Source organism: Helianthus annuus, chromosome 15 (assembly GCF_002127325.2).
Source record: "Helianthus annuus cultivar XRQ/B chromosome 15, HanXRQr2.0-SUNRISE, whole genome shotgun sequence".
Classification (NCBI taxonomy): domain Eukaryota; kingdom Viridiplantae; phylum Streptophyta; class Magnoliopsida; order Asterales; family Asteraceae; genus Helianthus; species Helianthus annuus.
The window spans coordinates 56,984,409-57,011,586 of record NC_035447.2 but is presented as its reverse complement, the minus strand read 5'-3'; the positions used below and the strand labels follow the sequence as shown (position 1 = coordinate 57,011,586).

Sequence of the window (27,178 nt, the reverse complement as noted above, 5' to 3'; positions counted from 1 at the left end):
CTTGGTAACCACAAGGGTTATGATAATGTTTTCATGAGTTGAACACCCATAAGAATCACAACAAGGTTTAGGTCTTAGGTGATGTTCTACTACTTTAACATATAAACACAAGTTCAACATCAAAGGTTCGAATGAGTGTATATATATACTTAGGTTAGGTACTACATATTATTTAGTCCAATAATTCAAGTAGGAGGTAGAAGATTAGGATCTTCATTTAGGCACCTCGTATTATCATAGATGTCATGTATGGGGTAGGAAGGACATGCTTCTATTTAGGAACCCCTTGAATGTTCACCACTTCACTTGGTGTAACAACAACCAAGGAGGGTCACGAACTAGTATTTGCACAATAACATAAACAACCTAACTATAGAGAAATCATCAAATCATGTGAGGATTGTATGTAGGACAACCCAAGTCGTTCCATAATCACTCATGTATCAAAGGCTATGTTTGACATGATTTGTGGGTTGAAACCCTAAACAAAACACCAAGTTTATGAGGTTTAATCCTCTGATTTTAAATGTCTCAACCTTGTTTTTAAGCTTAACCAACCATGGGATAAGTTGTAAGCATTAGGACATAGGTATGAGATGTGTTGAACACAAGTTACATAGGTTTAAACAAGTTTTTGATGAACATAAAAACAAACAGAAAGTTTATGGACGATTTCGGGGCATTTCCAGGTCTGATTTCTCCAAGGAGAAGTCTAGGAATCGAACCCCATGATTATCCAAGTAAGTAGGAAAAAGAATCAAGTGATTTCGTTAAGAAATGAGTGAGTTATGCTCATTTTCGTGAAGGGGTGTCAATCTGCTCGAACCCTTGCTTTCAGCTACGGTATGGAGGATGTTTTGAGAGTTTTTAGTGTTGCAAAAGTGGTAGGGAGGCTGGTTATAAGTGGTATTTATAGGGGGAAGGATTAGGGTTTCAATGGGTTGGGCTTTGGAAGTGTTTAGAAGGGGTTACACCTTGAAACTAGCCCACAAAGCCCAACTATATGGGGCTGAATTTTGCTGAATTGGGGCTGCCATATTTCTTTATTTTTTTATTCTTTTAAAACATTATAATGAGTAATTTTGTTAATTAAGTTGTGTAATAATATGCAACAATGTTTCCCCTAACTTGTAACAAGGTGAAATATGAAATAAAACATGATTTAACTAGGTAAAAAGTGTAATGTACAAGTATGTAACATGTTTGTAAGTGACAAGTATATGTCACATATTAGATGATTAACCGTTGTATAAATAAGCATATTATTAGGGGTTTTTAGTTTGAGGACAAGCATGGACATGCATCGTGAATAAGTATCGTATAAGTATGAATTACAAATAAGGATTCGATGTACAATGAATTCCAACGTATGAACATGTATGAATATGTAGATGGCGAATTTAAAGAAATACGAATTTTATTTATGATCCAAGTCTCGGATTTTACAACGAAAAGACGACTACAATAATACAAGATTTCCAAAAATAGCATTACAAGGCGAGCTTTCTAATTATGGAAAGTATGAAAAAGCAGGGCGTTACACGTTTCCTTTGCTCGTTTTTGGTAACTTGGTGATAAAGTCCATAGTTACACACTCCCATTTCCATTCAGGAAGTTCAGGCTGTTGTAGCAAGCCAGATGGCTTTTGATGCTCAGCCTTGACTTGGGCACAAGTCAAGCATTTGGCTACATAGGCGGCTACAGACTTTTTCAAGCCTATCCACCAATAATTTGCCTTTAAATCCTGATACATTTTGTCTGCTCCAGGATGGACAGAATATTTGGAACTATGGGCTTCCTGGAGGATGACATCCCGTAGTCCTCCATAAATAGGAACCCATATCCGCCCATTCAATCTCAAAAGTCCATCCTTGTGAAGAGTTAACTGCTCCTCAGTTACTCCTAACTTTTCCTTAGGATAATTAGCTTCCAACACAGCCTCTCGTTGTGCAGCTAATATCCTTTCAATCAAGTTATTCCTTACTTCCATCCTCCTCGCATTGATTCGGATGGGTTTTATCCTTTCTTTCTGGCTCAGGGCGTCAGCGACTACATTCGCCTTGCCGGGATGGTACCTGATTTCACAATCATAATCATTCAAGGTCTCCATCCAACGGCGTTGCCTCATGTTTAGCTCCTTCTGATTGAACAAATGTTGAAGGCTTTTGTGATCTGAATAGATCACAAACTTGATTCCATATAGATAATGCCTCCATAGTTTTAGTGCGAATACAACGGCACCCAGCTCCAAGTCATGGGTGGTGTAATTCTTTTCGTGCACCTTCAACTGTCTTGAAGCATAGGCAATCACCTTGCCTTTCTGCATGAGCACACACCCCATGCCAGTGTGTGACGCGTCGCAGTAGACTACGAACTCTTCAGTACCTTCCGGTAGCGTCAACACAGGAGCGTTGCTCAGCCTTTGTTTCAAAATATCAAAGGATTCTTGCTGCTTAGGGCCCCAAATAAACTTTTCCTTCTTCTTGGTCAGAGAAGTTAAGGGCGCAGCAATCCTTGAGAAATTCTCAATGAATCTCCGGTAGTATCCTGCCAATCCCAGGAAACTACGGATCTCTGTGGGCGTCTTTGGCTCTTGCCAATTCATGACCGCCTCTACCTTAGCGGGATCCACCTGGATACCACTTTCACTTACGACATGTCCAAGAAATTGGACTTCTCGTAGCCAGAATTCACATTTAGAGAATTTGGCATAGAGTTTCTCGCGATGCAGTAATTCGAGAATACATCGTAGGTGTTTCTCATGGTGTAAGACCCAGCTTATAAAACCAGATTTATATACATAAATACCTTGCATTTAATGTCAAAATATTGATTTAACAAAAAGTTTCACCATTTTAATCCAAACTAGACACCACAAACATGTACAATTCTTACATAATCAGTACCAAGACATTAACTACAATAGTTTACATGGTTTTTAAAACATAAGATCATGTGCGGAAGCGTTTGATAGAGTGTTCGGTTCAGTTGCTCCTGCCTGATCATCACCCATCTACTAGAAAACCTGAAAAACTGAGGATTTTAACCCTATGTTAGTATTATGGTCCTTGACCAATGAAATAAATGAAGAGGTGTGTTAAAACCACCTAGAGAAATCGAGGATTACGAAATTACAAGCAAGTAGGAAGAAACGGGAGGTTAAACGGGTAAACGGTTAAAAATTTCGCAAGTTTTAGCGTTTCGGACAACAAATATGATTCAGCAGCAATTTAACATTTTTAGGGGCCGTCGCCGACGCCCCTATGGCCGTCGCCGACGCCCCTTGCTTTTACCCGTTTTGCCCGACGCCTTATCTTCCTGCCTACGCGAAGCTGGCCGACGCACAGTGGTGCACGGTCGTGCACCTAATCGCACGGTCGTGCGTTTCCGAGCAAACCAGTGCACTGGCTGGTGCACTGCCAGTGCCCCCACGTCGTAGGGACTGCACGGTCGTGCCATTGGATGCATGACCGTGCATCAGCTGCCAGTTCAGGATTTCATGTTTTTCAGCTATACAACTTAAACATGCTTACCAAATTCGGATCCTTAACTCCTGTATGAAAAGTTTAATCTTCGCAACAAGTTTAACGCAACCAACATGCAACTCATACATTAATTTTAACCGTGCTTCATATTATGACATCTAACTTCATGCTAGATACCAAAACTTGTTTTGACCCGTTTGGGTACTAAATAAGGCACCTTACGGACGCCCAACTACCATGTTTATTACTTGTTTAAAAGTCTTGGCCGAGTTCATATCATAGGGGTAACTCTCGGGCATCGTGTTTGAATAATGAGATAAACATAATATCAAGTGTAATGTAATGAAACGGTAAATTTCATACCTTTAAAGCGCGCCTTTTCCCCGTGAATTCCCTCCGGCTTGTCCGCTTGATGATCCGGACTCTTTGCCTAATAAATTCAGTTTTTAACTTGTTTAGAATTCTTTTCACGACCATAATCACATCATTTATAAGACATGGTCAAATTCTGCGTTTTCATCAAATTTAGCATAAAAACCCTCACTTAGGCATTTCAACAAACACCTAACGGGTCAGATTTTCCTACCATCATTTCCAAGTTCATGACTTGCAATTAAACCTCAAATTTCACTTTAATTAGTAAACATTGCACACATCTTAGCATCAATATCACAGGAATTACTTCCTATAATGAAATTTAAACTAGAATTATCATTCAAATCCTAGTGTTCATCATCATCTTATAAAACCCATAACCTAGCTTCCATGGATTCATGGAATTTCCTGAATTTGGGCATAAATTCACATGTAGTTGTCTAGGTTTTACTCCTAGACACTATATCATCATTAATCTAACTAATTTACTATCATGCATCAACAAATTTCAAATTTGCTTAGATTCATGAGAATTTCAAGTAGTGAATTCTCACAAAATTTTACATACCTCTTAATCCTCTTGCGATGAGGAACACAATTCTAAGCTTGGATTTCGTTTTGGTTATGATTTGAGCCTCCAATTGCAAGAAATTGTGACTTTAGGGTTTTGGAACAATGGGGGTCGCCCCTTCTCTTGTTTCTGTCGACCAGACACACCAATTTGGTGTGTTTGGTTTAGTTTTGTTACAATTAAAACTAAACTTTTGATTCTTGGCAAGATTAGTCCCTTAACTACCATTTCTTTTTAAATACTAGAGTTTTAACTAAGTGTAAGTTATTTTCAAGACTTGTAAACTTTAACTAGATTAAGGTTTCTACATGTTTATTTCTTGTTTATGAAATCCTTATATTCTTATATAAAGATTTATATTTTCGGGGTGTTACAAGTCCACCCCCCTTAAAAGGGTTTCGTCCCCGAAACCGAATTACGTACCAAATAATGTCGGGTGTAGACGTCGCATTTCCTCTTCGGATTCCCAAGTAATGTCTGACCCTTTTCTGTGCTCCCATTTGACCTTGACTTGAGTTATCATTTTGTTCCTCAAACTTTTCTCCTTACGATCTAAAATCGCAATTGGTTTTACTGCATAGTTGAGGCTGTTATCCACTTCGATATCATCGTAGTGGACATGAGCGGTCTCGTCGGCCAAACATTTTCGGAGATGTGATACGTGGAATGTGTTATGAATCCCACTCAACTCTTCGGGTAATTCGAGTCGATAAGCTACCTTACCAACTTGTTCAATGATTCTAAATGGCCCAATGAATCTCGGGCTTAACTTCCCCCTTTTTCTGAATCTGATAATACCCTTCCATGGGGAAACTTTCAGCATTACCATGTCGCCAACCTGAAATTCAATTGGCCTATTTCTTTTATCTGCGTATGCCTTTTGCCGGTCTTGAGCCGCTTTCAAGTGTGCCCGAACTATGTCGATTTTCGCATTTGTAGCTCGGATTACATCAGTTGGTGCTAGCCCTCGCGGGCCCACCTCTCCCCAACATACCGGAGTTCGACACTTTCTACCATATAATAGCTCATACGGGGCCATTTTAATGCTCGCGTGATAGCTATTATTATACGCGAATTCGACCAAGGGTAAATGGACATCCCAACTACCCCCAAAGTCAATAATGCAAGCCCGTAGCATATCACCCAATGTTTGTATTGTTCTTTCGCTCTGCCCATCCGTTTGTGGATGATAAGCAGTGCTAAGGAACAATTTAGTTCCCATCTGTTCTTGGAATTCATGCCAGAATTTCGAAGTAAACCGAGTATCTCTGTCTGATACAATGGATATCGGTACCCCATGTCTTGCTATGATTTCATTGGTGTATACCTCCGACATTTTCTCAGATGTATAAGTTTCACGAATCGGAATAAAGTGGGCGCTTTTAGTTAACCTATCCACGACCACCCAAATAGCATCAAAACCACGACTTGTTTTAGGTAGTTTAGTCAATAGGTCCATCGTGATTTGCTCCCATTTCCAAACTGGAATTTCTAACGGTTGGAGTTTACCATACGGCTTCTGGTGTTCCGCCTTGACTTGTAGGCATGTCAAGCATTTTTCCACGTATTTCACAGTGTCTCGCTTCATTCCGGGCCACCAATAGTTTTGCTTCAAGTCATGATACATTTTGGTCGCTCCCGGGTGAATGGAATAACGGGATTTATGAGCTTCATCAAGTAGAAGCTTCTTAACACCACATGTGTTAGGAACCCAGATTCTATTAAAACGAGTCTTTAGGCCGTGACTACCCACTTCAAGGTCTTTAACTTGACCAATAATCCTTTCCTTTTTCCAGTTTTCCGCCTTTACAGCTTCGTCTTGTGCTTCTCGAATTCGTTCTAGTAAACTTGAAGTCACAACCAGTTGCATTGATCGTACCCGTATCGGGGTATAATCTGTTTTGCGGCTCAGCGCATCGGCCACTACATTGGCCTTACCGGGGTGGTAATGTATTTCGCAATCGAAGTCCTTGACGGTTTCCAGCCACCGTCTTTGCCGCATGTTTAATTCCTTCTGGTCGAAGAAATATTTCAAACTTTTATGGTCGGTAAAGATGGTAAACTTTACTCCGTACAAGTAATGTCTCCATATCTTTAAGGCAAAAACTACCGCCGCTAATTCTAAGTCGTGAACCGGATATTTATTTTCATGAATCTTCAATTGCCTTGAGGCATAGGCGATGACCTTGCCTCGTTGCATTAATACACACCCGAGCCCCAATTGAGAAGCGTCCGAGTAAACCACCATGTCTTCAGTCCCTTCCGGTAAGGTCAGTACCGGAGCGTGGGTCAACTTTTCCTTGAGTGTTTGGAAAGCTTCCTCTTGCTTAATGCCCCACACGAACTTTTCCTCTTTACGAGTTAATTTGGTCAAGGGTAAGGCAATTTTGGAGAAATCCTGTATGAATCTCCGATAATATCCCGCAAGCCCTAAAAAGCTTCGGATTTCCGAGGGATTTCTTGGAGGGCTCCATTTTGTCACAGCTTCTATCTTTGACGGATCTACTAGTACTCCATCAGCACTAATAAAATGCCCAAGAAACTGTACTTCCCGTAACCAGAAGGCACACTTCGTGAATTTTGCATACAGCTTCTCTCGTCTGAGTGTGTCTAATATTTCCCGCAAATGACACACGTGTTTGGCTTCACTCCTTGAATATACCAAAATGTCGTCGATAAATACAATTACCGACTTATCTAGCATGGGTTTGCAAACCCGGTTCATGAGGTCCATGAAAGCCGCGGGCGCATTGGTCAATCCGAAAGGCATTACGAGGAATTCATAATGCCCGTACCTCGTACGGAAAGCCGTTTTGGGTACGTCCTCCTCCTTGACTTTCAATTGGTGATAACCGGATCGGAGATCAATTTTGGAAAACCAACTTGCTCCTTGCAGTTGGTCGAATAAATCGTCGATTCTTGGAAGTGGGTATCGATTCTTCACCGTGAGTTTGTTTAACTCCCGGTAATCGATACACATGCGCATACTGCCATCTTTCTTTTTCACGAATAAGACTGGTGCGCCCCACGGAGACACACTCGGTCGGATAAATCCCTTGTCAAGAAATTCCTGAATTTGAGACATCAATTCTTGTAACTCCGACGGTGCAAGTCGGTATGGCGCCTTGGCCACGGGTTTCGCGCCCGGAATCAACTCGATTCCGAACTCTACCTCCCGTTCTGGCGGTACCCCCGGTAGTTCTTCCGGAAACACGTCTTCATAATCTCGCACGACTGGTACATCCCCAATTTTGAGGAGTTCCTTTTCCGTTTCGCTCGCATATACCATAAAGGCCTTGCATCCATGTTTCATGAGTTTGCGAGCTTCTAGCATTGAGCATATCACCGGGTTACCTCCCTTTTCTCCATATATTGTAACTTGCTTTCCGCTAGGAGAAGTTAGTTTTATTTCCTTTCGGAAACAAACCACTTTTGCGTGGTAACGGGATAGCCAATCCATTCCCACTACCACTTGGAATTCTCCCATCGACATCGGGATCAAGTCTATTGCATATTCCTCGTCATCAATATTCATCGTGCAGTTTTTACATACATCACAGACAATAAAGCTTTTATTATTACCTATCTCTACCTCTAAAGGCATAGGCAATTTTGTTAGAACAAATGAGGGGTGTCGAATAAACCCATATGAAACAAAGGATTTATTCGCACCAGTATCAAATAACACACGTGCGGGAATTGAATTTATAGTGAATATACCTGAGACCACGTCAGGTTCGACCTTTGCTTCAGCAGCGGTCAATTGAAAGGATCTTGCTTTGGCTTTTGCGGCTTCACCTTTTGAATCTTGCCCTTCATTCTTTCCCGCCAATTCTGGGCACTCTGATCTTTTGTGACCCGTTCGGTAACAGTTATAACAAACGGTCACTTTTTCCGGGCATGATATAGCCATATGTCCCGTTTTTCGACATATAGGACATGGCTTATCCTTGAAGCGACATTCACCTTTGTGATTCTTGCCGCAGATTTTGCAACTTGGCGTACCGCTCTTTGCGTCTGATTTCTTTGTTGTTTCATTCGTTCTTGCTTTCTTGGTAGGGCTTGGATTTACGTCTTGTGCCCTTTGTTCACCCCGCTCAATACTCTTTTTCAGCTCGATCTCCCTTTCCCGAGCGGCATTGACAATCTCGGTAAGGGTCTCGTACTTTGAAGGGGTTATGAACTCCCTATATTCCGCGCTTAGCATGTTATGGTAGTAATAGACCTTTTGCTCTTCATTTGTTATCAAATCATCACAGAACTTCATCTTATCCATAAACATCCCCGTGATCTTGTCTATGGATTCACCTTTGTGTCTGAGTTGCATGAACTCTTCCTTGATCTTGTTTATAACCGCTTTGGGACTGTGGTGTTTAAGAAACGGCGTCTTAAACTCCTCCCACGTCATGGCCTTAGCCGCTTCGTTTCCAATCTCTTTCTTCTTGTTATCCCACCAATCCTTCGCTTGACCTCTTAATTGACCCGTACCATAAGCTACGTAGTCATTTTCATCACAATGTGTTCTCTCGAACACTCCCTCGATATCGCCTATCCATCGCTGACACACGATTGGATCAACTTCCCCATTATAGATAGGCGGTTTACAAGCTATGAATTCCTTGTATGAACAAGGTTTTCGTTCCCCGGATTTTTCCTTTGCTAGATTTGAATTATCTTCCAGCTTCTTGATTCTTTCTTCTACCACTGATAAAACCGTGTTTTGAATTTTATCAATGAAGTTTGACAAACTGTTTTCGATCGCCTTTCCAACTTCTTCGGCAATCATTTCCCTCATTTGCTCGGTGATTCTTGGCACCGCATCGTCATTACCTTTATCTGCCATCTCTGTTTCTGAAATGTTTACATAAGTTGTTAAACATTCCATTTATAACACATGTTTTACTTGTTTGATTCAATCAAGTTCACAACTTGATTTAATCACTCTTGCTTTGATTCGATCAAGTTCACAACTTGATTTAATCACTCTTGCTTTGATTCGATCAAGTTCACAACTTGACTCCATCATTCTTGTTTCATGCCTTTCTTGTGTTTGAGTGTGTTTACACACTCTTGGTTCTATTGTTCTTGTTTCATGCTTTTCTTGTATTTGAGTGTGTTTACACACTCTTTTCATGCATATTTGTTCATGATTTATTTCTATATTCTCTAATTTCTACTTAAACGGTTAACTCTTACCGGATGCTTGATCAAGCTTGAACTGAACACTTATTGGCAACCTTGAGCTCTGATTACCAACTTGTAAGACCCAGCTTATAAAACCAGATTTATATACATAAATACCTTGCATTTAATGTCAAAATATTGATTTAACAAAAAGTTTCACCATTTTAATCCAAACTAGACACCACAAACATGTACAATTCTTACATAATCAGTACCAAGACATTAACTACAATAGTTTACATGGTTTTTAAAACATAAGATCATGTGCGGAAGCGTTTGATAGAGTGTTCGGTTCAGTTGCTCCTGCCTGATCATCACCCATCTACTAGAAAACCTGAAAAACTGAGGATTTTAACCCTATGTTAGTATTATGGTCCTTGACCAATGAAATAAATGAAGAGGTGTGTTAAAACCACCTAGAGAAATCGAGGATTACGAAATTACAAGCAAGTAGGAAGAAACGGGAGGTTAAACGGGTAAACGGTTAAAAATTTCGCAAGTTTTAGCGTTTCGGACAACAAATATGATTCAGCAGCAATTTAACATTTTTAGGGGCCGTCGCCGACGCCCCTATGGCCGTCGCCGACGCCCCTTGCTTTTACCCGTTTTGCCCGACGCCTTATCTTCCTGCCTACGCGAAGCTGGCCGACGCACAGTGGTGCACGGTCGTGCACCTAATCGCACGGTCGTGCGTTTCCGAGCAAACCAGTGCACTGGCTGGTGCACTGCCAGTGCCCCCACGTCGTAGGGACTGCACGGTCGTGCCATTGGATGCATGACCGTGCATCAGCTGCCAGTTCAGGATTTCATGTTTTTCAGCTATACAACTTAAACATGCTTACCAAATTCGGATCCTTAACTCCTGTATGAAAAGTTTAATCTTCGCAACAAGTTTAACGCAACCAACGTGCAACTCATACATTAATTTTAACCGTGCTTCATATTATGACATCTAACTTCATGCTAGATACCAAAACTTGTTTTGACCCGTTTGGGTACTAAATAAGGCACCTTACGGACGCCCAACTACCATGTTTATTACTTGTTTAAAAGTCTTGGCCGAGTTCATATCATAGGGGTAACTCTCGGGCATCGTGTTTGAATAATGAGATAAACATAATATCAAGTGTAATGTAATGAAACGGTAAATTTCATACCTTTAAAGCGCGCCTTTTCCCCGTGAATTCCCTCCGGCTTGTCCGCTTGATGATCCGGACTCTTTGCCTAATAAATTCAGTTTTTAACTTGTTTAGAATTCTTTTCACGACCATAATCACATCATTTATAAGACATGGTCAAATTCTGCGTTTTCATCAAATTTAGCATAAAAACCCTCACTTAGGCATTTCAACAAACACCTAACGGGTCAGATTTTCCTACCATCATTTCCAAGTTCATGACTTGCAATTAAACCTCAAATTTCACTTTAATTAGTAAACATTGCACACATCTTAGCATCAATATCACAGGAATTACTTCCTATAATGAAATTTAAACTAGAATTATCATTCAAATCCTAGTGTTCATCATCATCTTATAAAACCCATAACCTAGCTTCCATGGATTCATGGAATTTCCTGAATTTGGGCATAAATTCACATGTAGTTGTCTAGGTTTTACTCCTAGACACTATATCATCATTAATCTAACTAATTTACTATCATGCATCAACAAATTTCAAATTTGCTTAGATTCATGAGAATTTCAAGTAGTGAATTCTCACAAAATTTTACATACCTCTTAATCCTCTTGCGATGAGGAACACAATTCTAAGCTTGGATTTCGTTTTGGTTATGATTTGAGCCTCCAATTGCAAGAAATTGTGACTTTAGGGTTTTGGAACAATGGGGGTCGCCCCTTCTCTTGTTTCTGTCGACCAGACACACCAATTTGGTGTGTTTGGTTTAGTTTTGTTACAATTAAAACTAAACTTTTGATTCTTGGCAAGATTAGTCCCTTAACTACCATTTCTTTTTAAATACTAGAGTTTTAACTAAGTGTAAGTTATTTTCAAGACTTGTAAACTTTAACTAGATTAAGGTTTCTACATGTTTATTTCTTGTTTATGAAATCCTTATATTCTTATATAAAGATTTATATTTTCGGGGTGTTACACATGGTCGGCTTTATTCCTTGAATAGATAAAGATGTCATCGATGAATACGATGACAAATTTGTCCAAGTACGGCTTACAGACGCGATTCATGAGATCCATGAACGCAGCCGGTGCATTTGTGAGCCCAAAAGGCATCACTAGGAACTCGTAGTGACCGTAACGAGTCCTAAATGCTGTTTTGTGTACGTCTTCATCTCTGACCTTCAACTGATGGTAGCCCGACCTCAAGTCGATCTTTTAGAAATAGCTAGCCCCTTGCAATTGATCAAACAAGTCGTCGATCCTTGGCAATGGGTACCTACTCTTTATCGTGACTTTATTGAGTTCACGATAATCGATGCACAGACGCATCGATCCGTCCTTTTTCTTCACAAACAGGACAGGTGCTCCCCAGGGAGACGAACTAGGCTTGATGAATCCTTTTTCTAACAGTTCATCCAGCTGGGTTCTCAATTCCTTCATTTCAGTCGGTGCTAGCCTGTGGGGTGCTCTAGCAATGGGAGCTGCTCCAGGAATGATATCTATCCTGAATTCCACCTGCCTATCTGGTGGCAACCCAGGTAGGTCTTCAGGGAAAACTTCTGGATACTCCGAAATGACAGGAATGTCTTCTATCCTTGCTTTGGATTCTTCAATAATCACTTGTGCCATGTAGATGACACAACCTCTTTTTAAGCACCTTGAAGCTTTGAGCATAGATACGTTCTCGGGCAACCCATACTGCGTATCCCCTCGAATGGTGAGCGACTCGCCAGTCGGGGTCTTTAGCACAATTTGTTTTCTATTGCAGACTATCTGGGCCTGGTTATGCGCTAACCAGTCCATGCCCAGAACGATGTCAAAACCAGCTAGATTAAAGGGAAGTAGAGATAGCGGAAAAGAATGGTCCTTAATGGATATAATACATCCATCTAATATAGTGGAGACGGTTTCTACAGTGCCGTCTGCTAGCTCTACCTCGTATTTTACATTTAGGGTTTTGACAGGCATATCCAATTGTTTGCAAAATTTTTGGTCTATGAAGGATTTATCAGCACCTGAATCGAACAGTACTCTTGCAAAAATATTATTCACGAGAAAAGTACCTGTTATTACGTTGTCGTCATGCAGGGCTTCCTTCACATCCATTTTGAAGACTCTGGCGTTATTCTTTTTGGTTTCCTCGGTCTTCTTGGCGAGCTTGGGGCAGTTGCTCCTGATGTGCCCCTTCTCACTACAGTTGTAGCAGGTTGCGTCCTTGATCTTCTTACAGTCCACAGTTTTGTGGTCTTTGGACTTGCACAGTCCACAAGCATACGTTTTTTACTGCGACTGTGAGTTCGACCCAAGCCTGCACTTCCCGAAGTGGAATTTCTGGCAGTTCTTGCATTTGGGCTTCTCTCCCGATTGTTGCCCATCTTTTCTCGACTCGCCCCCTCTCTTGCCATCACCGTTTCCACGGTGTTTCTTTCCTGACCTCCGCGAGGTATCATCCTCACGCTTCCTCTTTTCAGCCTCCTTGTTCCTCTGCGATCTCAGTCGGACCGCGTCCATCGTGAGGGACAAAGAGAGGTCAGTCACGGACCTGAAGGTCGTTGGCCGAGAGGCCTTCACACTAGCCTTTATCGCGGGTTCTAACCCCCCGATAAAACGAGCAATCCTCCTTGGTTCCGGGGTGACTAGATAAGGAACCAAGCGAGACATCGTATTGAAGCTCGTCAAGTAGGCCTGGCAGTCCAGATTTGTCATCACCAATGACACAAAATCGGACTCTATCTTCTCTACCTCATGCTGAGGGCAGTAATTCTCCCTGATGAGAGAAACGAATTCCTCCCACGTCATGCTGTAAAGCACAGTTTTTCCTGAGGCCTGAACCAGCGCCCTCCACCAAGCTAGGGCCTCGCCCTTAAATGACTGTGACACAAACTTCACAACATCCCTTTCAGCGCAGCCACTGATGTCCACCACTGTGTCCATCTCGTCCAACCATGTCATACATTCGACAGCACCCTTCTCCCCCGTAAAGTCTCGGGGTTTACAAGATACGAAGTACTTGTATGTGCAGCCCCTGGCCCTGGAAGCATCGGTACACTCCCTCTCGCGACGAACACTATTCTCGTTTGACGAGTGGTTGTCGTCGTCTTTCTTGGGCTTGGATGAATGGTTATCGTCGTCCTTCTTTGGTTTGGATAGTGGTTTACTGTGGGTTTTTGAGTGTGTCTTTGGCTTTGATGGTGGCTTGGAAACTGTTCTGCTTCGGGATTCTGTATATTGCCGATCCAGAGCTGTTTGCACAGCATTGTCGACAAGAGCCTTGAGTTGAGTGCCCGTTAAATTTATTTGGGCATTATCATACTCATCTTCATTTGTATGACTACTTCCTTCATTGGGATTTGCCATAGTAGCTTGTATCTGCTGCAGAAGATAACGAAAATTCTATTTAGGAGTTTATCATTGAATTGTCTTTTATGGCAATTCATTAACCATGGTATTGAAGACCATATCTGGTTAAGTTGTTACTCACTTTACATTTAGGATTTGAACATACTTATCCTAATCACAATTAACATTGCTAGTGGCATAAAAGCCTAGTCACGAGGACGTTATTATAATATTAGCCGAGATTTCAGAGAATCACGGTATGAAGGTTTGAACCATAGTTCTTTTACTCCTTCTGACAGGGAGTCATAGACCACCACTGTCTTTTGTCTTATTATGACAACAATTATGGCCCTTAGGCACTACATCACTAACGGATGTTTGATAATTCGGCCCTTAGGCACTACATCTCTAATGGATGTTTAACAAGTGATCATCTTTATTGATGATTTAACCCATGATTGATTATATCATTTATTTGGGCTTTGGAATCCTTTAAAGGATTCTTGCATAAGAATGACGTGTGTGACTTTAACGAATCACATCTGTCATGATTTGTTAACATGTTTACAGAGGTTAACAGGGAATCAGAATCTTTTCAATTAGGTCTTACCATCTTGGCCGGATCTTAAAAGACACCTGGCTAGGTTTCACTCTGAAGATTCTTTATTTAGGCAGATCAAATTAAAAGGAATGATTTTGATTTATTTCATATATAGTGATAACAAAATGAAAATCGTAATATAACATTCCATAATTTTAATACGATTACATACCGCCCTAAACGGGACTTTTAAATAGTACATACCTACATAGAGGTTTAAAACAAGAGACAAGTCTACGCAGGGACTAATATAAGATAAGTGTCCATGCAAGGACTAAAGGATAAGTCCACGTAGGGACTGAAATACGATAAATGTCCACGCAGGGACTTCTTTTAAAATAAACATTACATTAGTACGTACATAAGGACTAATGGTCACGTTTCTTCTTCTTGCCCTTTAGTAGGTTCGCTAAGCCCTTGAGGAATCCTCGGTGGCTCTTACGTTCTTCCTCGAAGTCTCTTTCCACACGGCTCAAACGGTGGAGTATTTCTTCTTGTTCTGGAGGAGAGAAACGTGGTTGTGGCGCCTGTTGCGGAACTGGAGGTCTGGGAGGTGCTGGATACCCATGAGCTGAGTAGTCCGGTGCTCCCATGTTCCCATGAGCTCCGTCGGGGTATCGTGCATTATACCTAGCCGACACCACATATGGGTCGCGCTCATAATTGTAGTTGTAATGCGCTTGTGATGACGGTTCGAACGGGTTGTAAGCCGTTGGACCCGTGTAAGCAGGTATGGGTTGGTCATACCCAAATGGTGGCGAATTTGGTGCAGCTGGTGCGGAGTTCGCCTCCTGTACAGGACTTGAAGGTCCTTCTTCTTGTAGCGGCGGGTAGTGGCTACTACTAGAGTGTCGAGGGGTGCTGAAGTGGAAATCCCCTCCTCCTCGTGTGGACATACGAGCATTTGTCCTCCTACGCCTTGGCGGATCAGGCATTACTGGTTGTACCGGTGGCGGAGGTGGTGGCGTAACTGCCACGAAGCGTGAATCCTCGGAAGGATCTTGCGAATGTCGCGGTTGTTGTGATGTCTGCTGAGGTGGTGTGTAGTACCACTCATGTCGGTCAAACAACGCCTGAAAGCTATCTGGTCCCTGATAGGGTGTGCCATGGAAGGATGACCCATCAGAGACTTCTATTGGGTGCGTGGGCGTACCACGAGCAGGTTCTGTCGGATCAGTATCCTCATCCATATGATCTTCGGAGAAATGATCTTGGGGCCCTAACGGAACAAAGCCTGAAGGTTCCTGGATGTAGTCAGCTGGATTAAACTGACCTCTGAAGTATGGAGTAGGGTCGTCAAAATTTCGGTGCGATACCGAACGTTGTAGAGGTATGAAGGAGGGTTGCGGGTTGTCGGGATCATTCTCGGAATTTGGCCCGAATGAGTGCCGGTATGATGGCGTCGAGCTGTGCGAGGTGGAATGCCTCGCAGGTTCATAAAGGTCTCTTCGCCTCTGCGGTTCTTCGCTCCTTGTGGTCGAAGGAGCTCGCGTATTTGATGGCCCGGCTTCGTGATCGTGATGAGTAACGATCTCTCCTCTGCCTCTTCTTCCCCTTCCTCTTCCTCGGAAAATCACTGGCGGCATATTTCCTGCTTTATAAAACTTTAAATACCAATAATAGAAGAAAAAGACAAAGTTGGAATAACAATTTGAATTTGTCCTATGTTCTTGTCTAGACTCAAGTATGTGCAATTGTGTCACTGAGATTAAACACATTAGGATAGTGTTTAGTTCACTCAATGTTGGTTGTGATACCAACCTGTCACACCCCGATTTCCACGTGTATCACCGGTGGGCCCGGTGGGGGATTACCGTGACGTAGTTGGCAACAATATAGTCAAACCACAATATTTAAATGCACAGCGGAAGCAATAAAGATAAATATAATTCAACCATTTACTGTAATATCAAATGTATCACAAGTAGTTGAATAGTATCCACAGGATGGATCAAAATAAAATAAAATGTCGTTCAACAGATAAGACATCAAGCTTGCGAGACTTCTTAATGATGCTATGGAGCTAATGCCAGCCAATTACGTGTAGTACCTGCACTTAATCTTTTTGGGAAAATACGTCAGTTTACACTGGTAAATACGATCAACTGACTCATTTTGTAAATGATTGAAAATTGGTTTAGATGCACGAGGCATAAACATGTTTGTTTAACTTGGGAAAATTATTTAATATTATAATCTTGTGAACGAATTACATGTTCCTTCTTTGCGTTCAGTAGCCCGGATCGTGCCGGGTTAAAGATCAATAGACACACCACATTTGCGTAAAACCGAGGTGGGTAAACCATCGGCTACGTCTTTTAATAGTATAGACATCATACCGGGTGTACGCCTACACCCGGGTGTCGAGGTCGTGGCCATTTCGTAAAATGATGCCAAGGATATCCGGGACATGGTCATTAACCCCCCAAAGGCTTTTAAGTAACAAGACTGTTTAAATGAGCCGATCAAACTATTCAATTAACCACCTAAGCGATGGAATTATTTGATGCTCAATCAAGCGGTATTTTATATACCGTAACCCAAGCCCGTATAAGGGAAATTAAGTTAAAAGTATTTACCTTTGCAATGTATATTCCTTAATCAGTTAAATCACAGGTATCTTTTACTGGGGCTCCTTATTCTGGAACGAAGGTTTAAATTAACCTATTAGAATCCTAACAGGTCTTTATATTAGCCGTAGCCTGGACCGGTTAGTTTCGAAGGATAGATACGGTTTAATCGCGTGAAAGGAGAAAACCGAGAATGGAGTGTGATTCTGACCCAACAAGTTCGGAGACTTGTTTTATATGGGTTTAATATTCACACTCTGGGTTTTGGGGTCAAAATGATATGGTTTGACCCGTATCGGCTAATTTATGTAAACTAGTTACATAAGCCGAACCGTGCGCGCAATAGGCGCAACGGGTAACCGTAGGAGTCCTACACTGTTTTCCTAAGTCAATATACTTTAAAGAGGTTGCGGTATCAGTAGGATACCTTCCATAATGCCCGTAACGAGTTTTAGTTCATTATACGCCCCGTAGGGGTTTTCCGGTCATTTTAAAGACTTTGAAAGGGGTTTCTGAGTTCTACAGGAAACTTGAGTTTCCCGATCAGTTTAACAAGTCTAAAATATCTTATTTATTATTTAAAATCAGTAGCAACTGGAATCGGGTCAAAAGACCTTGTAGAACTCAAGTTTTGGCCGAAAAGGGCATATTCGGTATTTACCGAACCGTAGCCATAACCGCAGGTTATGAGCAGGTTAAAATTTATTAAAAATCTTTAAAAATCCCAAAATATTATTTTATTACAGTGGGTAAAAGTTTTGGTGACCAAATCTTGGTTTAGGTAGTCGTTATGCTAATTGCACCGTTTATTACTAAAGTTTACTTTAATTGCGCTTTTTAGCATAACTCCTATTCTAGACCTCAGATTGACGTGAAACTTTAAGGACATCCTTAGCATTTGGTAAGCATAGTCATGGTCCTTTCACGTATCCGAAATACTCGTTTTATTTTAAAAAGGGCGTTACGGTCAACTTTTTAAGTAATTAACGGAAACGCGTAAAAGACTCGGACAACATCGAACCGGTCACAGAGGCTTATGCCATCATGTAACCTGGTCCTAAGAGAGTCCTAAGGCATATCTATATTGCACTAAAACGGGTCAGAACTGAAGTCAAAGCAAAAGTCAAACTTTTGCGACATTCGGTTCCGAACCGGGTCTATATAGCAAATGGCCGAATCAAACGAGCGTAAACAAGTTTATATATTTATTATCATGTTTTATGAGTGTCTAAACAGGTTGCATATCGTTTATATTACAGATTATGCATAAATCGCAAAAATAGCTTTCTGTTGACTTTTTAAGTACACGTTTGACTCGACATTTGAACTAGTTAGAGTGGTGATCATGGGGAACCCTTTCAGAGGTTTATTACCCACATAAATACCAACACATAACCACTTTTGATTCGACAAGCGACTGAGCCATTAAGGATTTATCTTGAAGTCAAACCGTAGTTACGACGGTTTGATTTTTAGCTATTAAACTAGGAAAAACTTAACCACAAAGGATTTGAATGACTTACAGAAGCTTGACACGAAATAGGATGCTAAGAGAAAGCTTTGAGAGCTCCAAGTATGATCAGAAGAGTGTGTTTGAGGTGTGGTGAACATATGCACACAATGTGTCTATTTATAGTGTTCAAATGGCTCTTAGATCATTACACAATAGCCTACAAGTGATCATGGATGAATGGCATGTGTCTCTAGGTGTTATGGGTCGAGTAGGGGGCGCCCATGCCTCTGGGAAACCCATCCTTAATTGTTTTACCGCTTTAAACAGCCAACAGCCAACTTTCTGTCGCTGGGCATCGCTTACGGACCGTATGGCTTAGGCCTTGCGGTCCGTAAGCCTGTGGCGGATCTCAGTTAATCATTCACTCCCTTACGGTCCGTAAGGCATGACCTTTACGGTCCGTAAGGGGTTAAGAAACAATCTTTTTAAATCTTTTTACAATGATTACTAAAATCTTTGGTAATTAATACCCTGACCTTTCGGGTTTGAAGGGGTAACTTTGCGATATGGCCCTCGGTTAATTACAATTAAGGACCTCGCGTTATTTACCCGTGTTATTAAGCCCCCGGATAGTTTACTTATTATCCGAAAAGCCTTAATTTATATAGTTGACGCTTTTAACCCCTCTCGTACGAATTTGGTCATAAGTTTCTCGTTTTAAAACAGAACTTCGCGGAATTTATATATTATATTCTAGTGAGCGTATTTTACTGTTACAAGGCTTCGGGTATGTCAAGGGGTCACTCAGAGGTATAATTAAACATGTTGACACAGTTAACCCCTCGCAGCTTGTAATCTCTCACTTTCTTCCGCGTTTCGCTTCCGTACGATCCATGATTTATTCGTTTGAAGGTACGAGCATCTTTTAGGGTTACTATACAGTATACTTACCCTTGTTTGACATTTATAACCCTCGAATTTACATACTTTCAAGGTTTGTCAATATTAGTCCTTTATTAAACATTAAATGCCACGTGTAGACTCAAGACACGTGTCAATACATTATTGGACTCAAAATTTCGAGTTTTTACATTTTAGGCGGTGGGTGGGAAACATGGATCTGATCTTTGATTTTGATTTGGTGTTTCCACATTTATATACTATTAATTTGAAACATTTGTGTGCATCTTTGGTTGTAAGTTGTGCTTAAATACTTGTACCTTAATCAAATAATAATGGTTTCATTACCTTACCAAATTCAATATGTTTTGTATGCATTTATGGTTGTAAATTGTGCTTAAGTGGTTGTACCCTAATCAAATAATGGTTTCATTATCTTACCATATTCAATCGGTTTGATCCATTCAAAGTTGTGTTGCTTTATTTGTAAATTATTATTATTTATAATAATCTAATTAATTTAGCCAAAATCTTGTATAAATATGATTTGCAACATATTGATGCAATGGTTGTTGTAATGTATGCATTATGGTTTGTATAATGGTAATGATATATATTATATATAGATTACGATGAACCTGTCAAACGGGAAAAAATAGATGTGGGTTCATCGTAACGCGCGAGTCCTAGATCAACTTAGTTATTTTATTCTATGTTTTACGTTTCGGTTTAATTTCTTTGCATTAACACCGCAACTTCAGTGTCGGTGGTCGCTGACAGTAGTGTGGCATTAGTGCTCGCCCCGCCGCAACGCGGGGGTGTTTAATACTAGTGTTGATTTGATTTGCTCACATTGATTTGTTTGTTGTTTTTTCTATTTTTTTAAATCAAAAGTGTTTTTTAAATAATTAATAAAGTTAAAAATTAATGATTTGGTAATGATGGGTAGTGGCTTTATGACTACACGCTCTGATAATATAACGCCCCATAAAGCCCCTGTATGACGTGGCGTGCCACTTGTCGCATAATGCCCCTAAAGGGGCTTTATGACTACACATGGCCTTAGCACATTCTTAAAGGATTTTTTTAATGGCTACTTTCAATAGAAAAATTAGCAAGGCGCTAAGAACGAACAACGAAAAAACACGAAACATTACAACGGGCATTTTACCCACTTGGCAATCTATTCTAAATTCAAAGGAAGCTTATAATTTTATGTCTTCAACCGCTTTGGCAACGTTCGAGACTCCCCGCGAAAAAACCCGCTCATTCCTCACCTTCCATATGATCCAACAAGCAGGTAGAATGACTCAATACATAATGTCACGTTTGATTTTGCACAAATTGAATGTCTTATGCACATTCCGGGACCGAAAACACAAAATTGGACGAAACTTTGCACCAAGCTGAGTGGCAAACACACACTCATTTAGTAGGTGGTCGCAAGATTCATCCCCGTCTTAGCAAAGAGAGCATTTCAGTTGGCTATCCAAGCAAAGATAATGACTTTTTTGGGAACCCATTTGTTCCGGTCAAGAGTTTGAGTTGGAGGCTTCAAACAAAAGGTCTTTGATGGCTGAAACCAAAAAAACCTCACCATTATTACCCAGCCATCTCCATTTATCATCTTGGTCTTGAGGTTGAAAATTGCCTAGCATACCAAGGCGGTCTTGAAGTTCAATGTTCTCTTCAAAGTCTTACTCCTAATGCTACTGGTTGATCAAGGTCTCGTTTGGCAACGAATAAACAATACAAGCTGAAAAGGGTGTATCAAAGAGCATGGTAAGGTGGTGTTGGTTGCCCTCACAAATTGTGTTGCGTACTCAACATTGGTGTAATATTTAAGTGTAGGTTTAGTGGGTGTGTGAATTTATTCTAAAAAAAACAAAGTAAACAAAATGCAATGGGGTATCATGAATGGCAGAAAATGCTACATAGGTATGACAGACGAAAGACCACATGGAGTACACGTCAGGCTAACATGTCCCGTCAAACAAGAGGGTTATAAATTTAAATCCTAAAAATATACACAAGCTTTTTTTCCGCAAAAATACAGAGTATAAGGATGTACGGTGCGACCATTGGCGGACCTATGTTAGTTGGAGCGATGACACTATTAAAAAAGTTATATGTATTTATCATACCTGGAAGTTAAGCACACCCTAAATTTTTTACGACGATTTCTATAAATGTAACACCCCAAAATTTTAAATGTTATAATATGATATATTTTAAGGATGATGCATTTAAAAAGAAAATGGTAAAATATAAATCATGTTAAGTGAAAGTAAAGTAATGTGTAAGTAATAAGTGGAACCAAGTTAGTGTGTGGTCACTAAATGAAATGTTTATGAAAGATAAGGGGGTAATCTTGTCAAAAGGAAAGAAATTTAACAAAAAACGAACAAAATGCAGATTTGGGGATTAGATTAGAGGGTGTTTGGTCGTGAGTTTGATAGAGGGGAAGGGTTCTTCCCTAAAGTTTCAATCCAACACAATCTGCCCCAAATTACAATGCATTAAGTTGTGATTTTTGTGCAAGAAGCTTTTTCTAAGCTCAATTTAGTGTTCTTAATCAAAGGTATGTTGAAATTTTGAGAAATTTGATGTATGATGAAATGGGTCTTTTGATAATCCGTGAATGCATGTAAAAATATTGATGGTAGGAGGTTACAATTAGTCCATAAGACTTGAATGAAGTATGAATTTCGGATTATATTGATGGTTTTCATGTAAACCCATTTATATATGAAACCCACATGAAATTTATGATGATCTTGAAGTAGTGATAGATGTAGTATGATATATGAACTTGAATTATGCTTATCGATGTTAAATAAATCTGAATATTTGAAGAATTTATGTGTTTATGATGTATTGCCATGATTTTAGAAAGACTTGGTAGGAATGTGCTTAATATGCTTGTACATTGTGCTAGTTAAGTAGTACGCACATAAGGTGTTCGATGAAATGCTTGAGCTGAATTGGTTATGTATGAACATGAGGAATTGAAGTATTGATGATCTAATAATGGTATGGAATATAAATGTGAGTAATGAACATTATGGCGAATGATGTAAATGTGCGTAAGTGATGTATAACGCGAAAGCTAAACGCGTATATGATGCACCTTATAGGGTCGAAGAAAGGCGGGGAATCAAGCCAAACAAGGGCAATAGGAGCGCACGACTCCGGTAAGTTCATATGAACTTCGCTTATGTAGAATGTAGATTTTATGTTAGTTCTTATGTAGATAATCGTTTAATGATTTATGCGGGAATTTATAGTAAAATGTCTTAATGTGAATTGATAGTAGAAAATGGAAAAGGTCTAATGATGACCCGCACGAATGGGTCAAAAGTATGAGAATGAAGTTGTTCTTAATGATGTATTGACCCGTAGTTAAACGGGTGAAATAAGATGAAATTGTCATGAAGTTAAGTTAACTAATCTTTGACTTTTATAAGTCAAATTAGTGAAGTATGAAAATTGATGATGTAAGAATAAGCATGATCCGTGAGAACGGGTCGGATGAAATATGATGATTGATGATGATGAAAATAAGATGGTGCAATATCCGTTAAACGGAAATGTCATGTAAGAAGTTCGAATGATGTGATGTAAAGATGTAATGACCCGGTAATGGGTCAAATAACGAAGAAAAGCAAGTTGTATTAGTGATATGTTTTAACTGAACTAACATGTAAGTTTATGTTATGGATGTAGGTAAATCTCATGCTTAAGGTTGGCGACTTGGAACGAACACACCACAAGGCCGAATGCGCTTCCGATATCAAGATTGTGTCAAACGGGTCAAAACTTGAATTTCAAAGTGTTTTTGAAGTTAAAATTTTATACTCATGTTATTTTGCTAGTAGGCTAATGGTAGATGTAAATTTGGTTGCATGAATATGAATTCGAACCGTAAGACGAATTTTCAAAGTTTTATACATGGTTCGATCTACTCGCAGGGGTATTTTTGTAAAAGTATATATCCTTGGCATGTAAATCATTAAAATGTATTGTTTTGATCCTTTGGCGGGTTTGGGCGTTACAAGTTGGTATCAGAGCCGAGGTTTGAGGGATTCGAGCACGGGATAGGGTGCTCGGACTCAAACCGAAAGCTCAAGAAGGGGTGTGTGTTCGCTCCAAGATGCGGTTAAGGTACGAATTTAGTATTACGATTTCTAAGTTTCATTTTATCGAGAAATGGTTAAGGGAAGGTATGTGGAGTTTTGGTATGGGGTAATGCCTGGAAATGGTAATTCTGGAAGCCCCGGGGAAAGTTCGGATGTTACGGGACTTGGGAACGGGTCGGAATGGGTAAAATCAAGTACAACAGCGTTTTGGCTGACGACTTAGCGTTGCCGACGCCCAATTGGCCCATCGACGACGCTCCATGGATGATTCAGAAAGACCCGACGCCCAAATACGCTGTCTACGCATCTTGTGGCCCGACGCCACTTTTGAGCATGCGTCGCCGACGCCAGGGAGGGCCGTCGCCGACGCCACTCCCTGGACTTAGTTTTCTGATTTATTTTGTTTGTCTTGTTTGATGTATTCCGAGCTTCCGAATGCCATAAAACGCGTCTAAAGGTCTTAATAAACTTCTAGGAAGTAGTATAAGATAGAAAGGGATCATTTGAACTAAGTTTGGTGCATGATTACGAATCAATGAAAAGTATGGTACATGAATGTAAAAGGGAACCTTAGGGAATTTTAAATTCCCATAATAGGAAAGCATTGCATATCTTAGCAACTAATGATACTACCACTGATGATGGTAAAGATGATGCCCCATAATGAATGGTATGCGGTGTGGTCCCGAAGTGGCCGTTAACACCGAGGATGACGAAAGGTATGCGGTGTGGTCACGAAGTGACCGTTAACACCGAGAATGATGAATGGTTTGCGGTGTGGTCACGAAGTGACCGTTAACACCGAGAATGACGAATGGTATGCGGTGTGGTCACTAAGTGTCCGTTAACACCGAGAATGACGAATGGTATGTATGCGGTGTGGTCACTAAGTGATTGTTAACACCGAGAATGACGAATGGTATGCGGTGCGGTCACGAAGTGGCCGTTAACACCGAGGATGATGAAATGTGTTGGTGCACTACATCTGTCGACTTCGTCTTGGATCGAGTCTTAGTCTTAGAGTGTTAGATCAGGGCACGTTTTATGAGAAAATATGAGATTGTATATGTGTTAGTAATAGGTTTCGCTCATAGGGACATATAGGTAGTTTCGCTTATATGATCAATGTAGTTCCGCTTATGTGTACCTTGGAGGTTTCGCTCATAAGGACATGTCCTTGGAGCGAAACCACCAACCCTATATAAAGGGTCAGTGGAGCGAAACCAGATATCAGTCCCTTGTAACTCTTACCGAAGTGCTGCCGGTTTGAGATTCGGATGTAATTGTTGTCAAATCAATACAGAAAGGTGTTTAAAGTGATTTGCTAGCTGTTCCTAAGTCAGATACTTATTTTCCGCATCTGTATTTGGTCAAAACTCCTCTGAACGACTCGTTCGGGTCGAAACACGATCCTACAAGTTTGACAATAGGGTTCCGCTCGTTTGAACATCAAATAAGTTTTACTTTTGAGAACACAAAGTTTCTCTTTTAAGGACTGTTGTGAGAAAATTGTTAAAATCTGAAAATGGACGAGGAATTTTATAACGCATTCGCTACTCCAGTTACCCCAATCACTATTGCTCAAACCACAATGCTTGAAAACGAAACGGGAACAATGCAAAAACCACCCAAGCTCTTGAACATTGAAGAATATAAGGGATGGGAAGGTCGTTTCGAGAACTGGGTACAAGCAAACTATCTTGATGCATGGGAGTGTGTGGAAACAAAGTATGTTAGACCGTTAAATGATGATGAAGAGGAAGTTGCGATAAAAGACATGAGTGCCGATGACAAGAAGAAATATAAAAATGAAAAAATGATGTTAAGTCTGCTACAACAAGCTGTGAAGGAAGATATTATGGTCTTGTTACAACACAACGGGAGTTCATATTCTATCTGGAAAGCATTACGTTCAAAGTTTGTTGGTAGTCAGGAGATGGTGAAGAACAAAAAATCGCTTTTGAAAAAGGAGTTTGATTTGTTTAGAGGATTGAAGAACGAGAGTACAAAACAGATCAGTGAGAGATATTGCAACTTGTTAGTGAACATGAAGAGGTTAAGCATCAACAAAGACAATGAAGAGTTAATTGAAAAACTTGCAGATGCTTTACCACATGAAACTTGGGGAACATATCTGATGATGCTCAGGAACAAAAAGGGTTTTAGCACGTTAACATTGAGCAAATTCATTGAAAAGTTGGAAGCCCAGGAAATGGAACAACGAAAAATTGTTCGAATGAAAGATTTCGATGGTGAACAGGATATTGGGTTGTATTACAAAGCAGGAGTGAATGAGAAATCTACAAATCTATCTCCGAAAATAGAAACTGCTTACAATGCCAAGAATACTTCTGGAAGTTCATCATCAGGATCAAACAGCAAAACCAGTTTCACATCATTTCCATCTTTTGATCCAAACTTTTCAACAACTAAAAATGGGAAGAAACTTCAGTGCAATATTGTATTAAATCTTGAAAATGATCAAGATTATTCTGAGGAAGTTGCTAAAAACCACATGTCTTTATTAGGAATGGTTTTAGAGTCTTACAGTTGTTTTGTTGCAGGTCGTATCGGAAATCCAATGCTAACAAAGGAAGATTACGACCAGATAGATGCTGAAGAGATGGAGCTAATGGACATAAAGTGGTGTTTGGCTAGCGTGTTACGGAGAGCTGAGAAATTTAAGCAGATCACGGGGAGAGATGATCTTCGTGAGGCTAATGTTTCTACTTTAGGTTTTGACAAATCTAAAGTCACTTGTTTTCGTTGCAGGGAGAAAGGACACTTCAAGAGAGAATGCACTAACCGCGAAGCAAGTGGAGCTCAGAATCCTTTCAACAACAATAATGATTACTATCGAAAAGCCATCTACCATCAAGTTGCTCAACAACCATCTCAACAGAATCAACATCAAGCATAAACGGCACATGGAAGACCTATAATTGAAGATTCTGGAAAGAGAGCTTGTGTGGGTAATCAAGATTGTTTGAAGAGAAAGGATGGTAGTGCATTGGTAATTGATCAAGATGATGAAAAGTTACCCGAGGGTTTTAGCTGGGAGAATTTCTCTTGGGATAACTACATTCCTGATCAAGATACAGCTTACACAGCTTTTGTTGCCAAAGTTGAAGATGAAAGTGATGATGATACTGAGTACTATGCTAAGCAGATGGCAAAACATTTGAAGATGTTAGAAGAAAGCGACAGTGAAGATGAGAAGGCAAAGAAGAAAAAGAAAAAGGTAAAAACACCGGTTAGCAGCGATGATGAGACAGTACCGGTAGTAAGAAGAAAAGTGAAAGAAACTCCAAAGTTCGAGATTAATGAAGAAGCCATTACAAAGAAGAGTCCAATCACTTGTGAAAATTGTGAAGTTGTAAAGAAACAGAACAGTTCATTGATCCATAACATGAACAGATTGAA

The 27,178-nt window shown here is 40.3% G+C and overlaps 3 long non-coding RNA genes across 3 annotated transcripts; 1 reads left to right on the top strand and 2 right to left on the bottom strand.

Moving 5' to 3' along the window:
* Positions 1 to 2,833: 2,833 nt before the first annotated feature.
* On the bottom strand, positions 2,834 to 4,594 carry LOC110909701. The gene is made up of 3 exons (XR_002575550.1): positions 4,429 to 4,594; positions 3,849 to 3,915; positions 2,834 to 3,033 (listed from the first exon to the last, which is right to left on the bottom strand). It is a non-coding gene; the product is annotated as an uncharacterized LOC110909701 (long non-coding RNA).
* A 5,163-nt stretch (positions 4,595 to 9,757) lies between these two features.
* LOC110909702 lies at positions 9,758 to 11,518 on the bottom strand. Its single transcript, XR_002575551.1, has 3 exons — positions 11,353 to 11,518; positions 10,773 to 10,839; positions 9,758 to 9,957 (listed from the first exon to the last, which is right to left on the bottom strand). It is a non-coding gene; the product is annotated as an uncharacterized LOC110909702 (long non-coding RNA).
* Positions 11,519 to 22,751: 11,233 nt separating this feature from the next.
* LOC110909703 lies at positions 22,752 to 23,649 on the top strand. Its single transcript, XR_002575552.1, has 2 exons — positions 22,752 to 22,810; positions 23,343 to 23,649. It is a non-coding gene; the product is annotated as an uncharacterized LOC110909703 (long non-coding RNA).
* Positions 23,650 to 27,178: the final 3,529 nt, after the last annotated feature.